Here is a 6,287-nt window from a genome sequence, read left to right as displayed (position 1 = left end):
CTCCCGGGTTCAAGTGATTCTCCTGCCTCAGCCTCCCAAGTAGCTGGGATTACAGGCAGACGCCACCATACCCGGCTAATTTTGTATTTTTAGTAGAGATAGGGTTTCTCCATGTTGGTCAGGCTGGTCTCAAACTCACGACCTCAGGTGATCCACCCGCCTTGGCCTCCCAAAGTACTGGGATTACAGGCGTGAGCCACTGTGCCCAGCCGAGACTGCTTTTTTTAAAAATTTATTTTTATCAAAAGTCCTGCTCTTTTGAGCTGACATTACAAACCCTCCAAATGATGGGAACATTTCTCTGCAGTGCAGTCACATGTAGTTCCATTGAGGATTAGCTTTGCTCAGTCCTAGCAAAATGATGTTTTTGGGAAATTTATTTTACAAGGGATGATCAGGTCCACTTTCATATGCTTAATTTGTTTTCCAGAAATGAAAGTGACGACCCCAACCATAGTTTCCAAATCGTGAAGCTGAAGGTTAAATTACAAAGAGTTCCTCTGTCCTCAAATTTTATGAAAAGTAGCCAATTTTTTATTACTTCTTTCCTCAGTTCCCTTCCAACTGTCCACTGGACAACTCCACTTGGATACCCATAGGTACCTCCCAAGACTGCTATGCACTATTGCACAGGTTGTGAAGTGCACAAGGGGGTCACATCTAAGGGGGATTGCTACGGTCTGAATGTCCCCCAATATTCACTTGTTGAAACTTAATCCCCATGGTGGTGGCGTTAAGAGTTGGGGCCTGTTGGGAAGTGATTAAGTCATGAGAGCTTGTCCTCATGAATGAGATTCAGTGACCTTATAAAAAGGCTTAACAGAAGGTGTTCACCCTTTTACCCTCTGCCATGTGAGGACACAGCATTTCTCCTCTCTGAAGAATGTAGCAACAAAGGCACCATTTTGAAAGCAGAGAGACCAGGCCCAGACCAGTGAGAGTTTTCATGTTTCACATCCCAGCCTCCAGAACTCTGAGAAATAATTATCTATTGCTTCTAAATTACCCCAGTCTGTGGTATTTTGTTGTAGCAGCACAAACAGACTAAGACTGGGAATCCTTCAGAATGAGGTCCACATAGATTTCTAGTTCTATTATGGCAGTTTCTTGGCATATGGCAGCCAAAGGTTGAGCTTTAACAAAATTGGTATACTATGACAATTTTATGACTAACAGAAGTCCAGTGTTGCAAGGAAGGGGTTTCTTTTTTCGGATACACACAAAGGCAACATATGGGCTTGGACTTAGGGTGGGTCAAGCTCAACATGTCCAGAACCAATTCATCCTGGTCACTGACCTCTCCCACCTGCCTGTCATCCTGGATTCCTTATATCTGTGACTGATATCTCCTTTACCCAGTTTTCCAAGTCTGAAACCTCAGTGCCAGGCGTGGTCCATGCTGGTATCTCCTTCCCTCCTCATTTCATGTCCAACATTCCATCGGTCACTGAGTCCTGTCCAATGTTAGGGTTCATGCATCAGGTCTTCCTTGATTATGACAACTTCTTAACTGACCTTCCCACAGCCACTCTTGCCCCTCCAATCCATCCTCCATCATGCAATCCTAGTGATCTTTCTGGAGTGGAAATATGATCACTTCACACTCCTTGTCACCTCTAACAGGGTTTCTCAAAGTGTGGTCCTCAAACCATGTATATCAGAATCACTTGAGGTGCTTTATCAAATGTGGATTCTTAGCACCCACCCTACCTACTAAATTTTCAGATTCTCTGTGGTGAAGCTCATTAATCTGCACATTAATGGATATCCCAAGCCATTTTCATGTAATTTTGAAAACTACTACTTTCTACATAAACATGTCATAAACATGCAGCATACTCATATACATTTCCCACTTCCCCAGCAGGGACTGCAGAGTGCAGCTGGGCATTCAAAGGAGGCCTTTCCTGTTTCCTGGTGAGCATCACCATGGGCCTGAGAAGTCACTCTTCACCTTGCCTCCCACCACACAACTCCTGTCCTCTTACAGTGATTTCTAGGAATGCAGTATAGTCAACCCAGCAACTATGACTAGACCCCCATGTGGGCAGAAGGGGGTGGTAGGGCCTGTGTGTTCGGAGACAATTCACCATGACTATCTCAGGTTTCAGCATGGTCAGGCTTCTCTGAGGAAATACATTTACAGCCAAGTTAATAAAGTTGGTATGAGAAGACATTCCAACCCAGGGTGGTAAATGTACATCTCCACAAAGGACATTTGTTTACATTTGATCACTCATTCCAAGGTAACGAGCAATCTCTCTGCCTGCAGGGGAGAATGGGCAGGTCACTAGCAGCCAGAGTTTCCTGCCTTGGGGTTCTCTCCTGTGGTGTATCCCATTACATGTGCAAATACGATCTAGCCTCCTATTGGTCAAAGGCAGTTACAGGCCAGCCCCCGTTCAAAAGGAGGGGAAATAGATACCACCTGTTTTTGTTTTGTTATGTTTTGTTTTGTTTGAAACAGTCTCGCACTATCGCCCAGGCTGGAATGCAGTGGCACGATCTCAGCTCACTGCAACCTTTGCCTCCTGGGTTCAAGCGATTCTCCTACCTCAGCCTCCCGAGTAGCTGGGATTATAGGCACGCACCACCATGCCCGACTAATTTTTGTATTTTTAGTAGAGATGGGCTTTCGCCACTTTGGCCAGGCTGGTCTTACTCCTTACCTCAGGTGATCTGCCCACCTTGGCCTCCCAACGTGCTAGGATTACACCCGTGAGCCACCACGCCCAGCCGATACCACCTCTTAATGTAAGAGTGGCAAGTTTGCACTGCAGAACAGCATGCCACTCTGTGGAGACTGGGGTTCAGGATGCAGATCCAAGATACTGCTGTGGCTGCTGATTTTGCTGTGAATAATAAACTGTCTTTGTTTTGGACCCAGAGGCTTTATATTTTCTCTCCGAGTGTTAGTGTGGTGATCAACTAAACTTTCAGCTTGCCAGCAGGGTAAAATCTTAAGATTATAACAGCTTCTGACCTACTACTGTGGAGTACCCTCCTTGGAGTGTGGCTATGATTTGTGCATGGATTCCCACAGCTGAATGGGGAAGGGAGCTGAACAGGTAGGGGATTACTTCTCTGGATCATTCATCAAGAGCAATGCTTGGGTGCTCTATTGCTGCACAAAAAATCACCCCAAAACCTAGTGGCTTAAAGCCATAATTTATTAGTTTTCAAAAATCTGTTAGTCAATTGTATGATTCACCAGCTTCATGTGGTGTTTGCTAGTCCACAGGAATGACTGAAAGACTTGAAATGGCTTCACTCACTTAGCTGGCAGTTAGTGCTGGCTTCTGGCCATGATGCCTGGGGAACTCAGCTAGGGCTGTTGGCTGAGATCTTTGGTTCTCTTCCATATGGGCCTCTCCCTGTGGCGGCTTGGGCTTCCTCAGAGTATGGCGGCTGACTTCCAAGAAGGAGTATGCACAGAAACCAAACTGGAAGCTGCAAACTGGAAGCTGCAAACCCCTTAAGGGTTTTGGAAATTACACAGCATCACCTCTGCTACATTCTATTGGTCAAAGGGGTTACAGGGCCAGTCTACATTCAAGGAGAAGGTAAACAGAATACACCTCTTGATGTGTGAGTGGTAAGGTCACCTTGCAAAAGAGTGTGTGGGACGGGGGATACTATTACAGCTGTCTTTGGAAGCACAGTCTATCAAATGGACATAGATGGGGGACTATACAATAGTATTTCTCCAAGTGCAGTAAGCCCTGCATCAGAATCATGGGAGCATTTGCTGAAAATGCAGACTGGGGCTGATTCTTGCACACTAACATTTGAGATCTGGTGAGCTGCAGAACAAAGCCCAAACTTGTTGGCCTACCAGTCCAGATCCTCACTTATCTTGTCTGACTTTATGCTCCAGTAACACTCAATTTCTTGGCATTCTCTTGCACATAATAAGCTATTTAACCTACAGATATGGTTTGGATGTTTGTGCCCTCCAAATCTCATGTTGAAATGTGAGCCCTCATGTTGGAGTTGGGGCTGAACAGGAGGTGTCTGGGTTGTGAACTGGATTGTGAACATCCTGAGGGTGGACCCCTCAGGAATGGCTTTGTGGCCTCCCTGTGGTAATGAGTGAATCCTCGTTCTATGAGTTCATGCAAGAGCTAGTTGTTTAAAAGAGTCTGGTGCCTCCCTCACATTTCAGTTGCTCCTTCTCTCACCATGTGACATGCCTGTTCCCTCTTCGCCTTCCACCATGATTGTAAGCTTGCTGAGGCCCTTACCAGAAGCAGATGCCAGCACAATGCTTCTTGTACAGTCTGCAGAACTGTGAGCAAAAATATACTTCTTTTCTTTATAAACTACCAGGTCTCTGGTATTCCTTTATAGCAAAGCAAAACACATTAATATACCTACTAATCCACACCTGTGCCCATAACTGTGCCTTCTGCCTGGAATAACTTGACTCCTTTGCCTCATCAAGGATTTACTCATCTTTAAAGATTCAGTTTTATGTCACCTTTTTGGGGAAGTTTTCCTGACCTCCTCTTCTCCTATGGATTGGGGTAGGTGTTCCACTCCTATGCAACTGTCCCCATTATAGCACTTGCCAACTTGTAATGTCATTGTTAATTTGTCTGTCCCCTTCACTGGATTGTGAACATCTTAGGCAGGGATATGTCAGATTCATCTCTGTCCTCTAAATCCTAAGTGTACTTAACTGAATTGAAAGTATCATAGTGTCACGGTGAATTCCTCTTTGACCTAATCTTTCTTGAAGAATATGGTACTTAAAATATGCTTAAAGTTGCACTGTTTTCTTTCTGACAATTCTCAGCACAGCTAAGATGCTTGCGGCTACTTGTAACAAAATACCCAACTAAAAGTGGGTGTCTTAGTGTGCTCAGGCTGCCAAAACAAAATATCATAGACTGGGTGGCTTAAACAACAGAAATTTATTTTCTCACAACTCTGGAGGCTGGAAAGTCCAAGATTAAGGGTCCAACAGGGACCCAGTAAGGGCTCTGTTCCTGGCTTGCAGATGGCCACCTTCTTGCTGTGTACTCACACGGCCTTTTCTCAGTGTGCTCATGAGTGCATGACATCAAGCTCTCTCTGGTGACCCTTCTTAAAAAGCACCAGTTCCATCAGACTAGAGCTTGGCCCTCATGACCTAACTGCCTCTCAAAGACCCCATCTCCAAACACCATCACACAGGTAGTTAGGGCTTCAACATATGGACTTCAGGGGGACGAAAACATTCAGTCCATAACAGTGGGCTAACCGTTTGATTTACTAATTTTAGAAAGCCAGCAACCTGCAGTAGGTGATTCTCCAGTGTGAGATAGGAGGTATTATTGTCTGGGGATCTTCCTTTCCTTCCTCCTAGCCCTCCTCACTCTGTCATCTTCTTACCCCAGGCTCACCTCCTCTTGTGTGTAAGATGGCTGTTGGGCTTCAGGCATCATATCCTCAAAGTTCAGCTTGAAGTTATTAAGCTGGTAGGGCAGGATGGGTCTGGGATGGGCATGAGTAACTCCCTGTTTGCAGTTCTGCCTTTTAACAGTGAGCGAATTGTTCCCTTTATATCTCCTTTGCCAGACCTGGGTCGTAGGACTCCTGTCTACACCCACAGCAATCACAGGCAGAGGCTTAATCATGAGCCACACACCCACTTCCAACTTAATCAGGAGTGAGGTGAGAGGGGATGAGCTGTTGGATATTCGAACCCAAAATGAGCAAGGAAATAAATCTAGCCCAGAAAGCCAATGTCCTAAATGCCTCACCAAGATATTGGCTTGATTTTCATAACAGTGATTTTTAATCAACAGAAGTTAAATGTTAGTCTTAACATAAACCATGGGCGGAAGCTCCGGGGGCGGCATCAGAACACTTGGTTGCCCTACAGATGGCAAGGAGGTGGGTTTGTGGCGGCGGGGTTGGGGGGAGGGCGCGGGAGAATGGAGGGAAGAATGGGGTGGGGAGGAATTGCTAAAATGCACGGAATTGCTCGTGCTTCACGATGTCAAGACCGAGGGAGCTTGAGCTGTCCTATACCTTTTCTGGTAAGGACAACTGAGGGGGGGAATCATTTTTAATACCTGAATGTCTTCAAACTTCTTTTTACACCCCACGTCTCTGCAGTCAACCCGGTGTAACTATAGAACGAAGCACGCTACGCATAATCCGTTTGGGAATTCCGAACCCCAGTGGCTCTGTACGCACCCAGGTCGCTGGAGCAGGAGGTCCCAGACCACCGCTCCAAGGCTCCGCGGGCGAGCGCCCAGGTGCGGCTGGGCGAGGTGGGGGTTCCCGGCGCCGACCTC

The sequence above is a fragment of the Colobus angolensis genome, unplaced genomic scaffold, assembly GCF_000951035.1.
Source record: "Colobus angolensis palliatus isolate OR3802 unplaced genomic scaffold, Cang.pa_1.0 Scaffold389, whole genome shotgun sequence".
NCBI classification, from domain to species: domain Eukaryota; kingdom Metazoa; phylum Chordata; class Mammalia; order Primates; family Cercopithecidae; genus Colobus; species Colobus angolensis.
Note: the sequence above shows the minus strand (reverse complement) of the source record.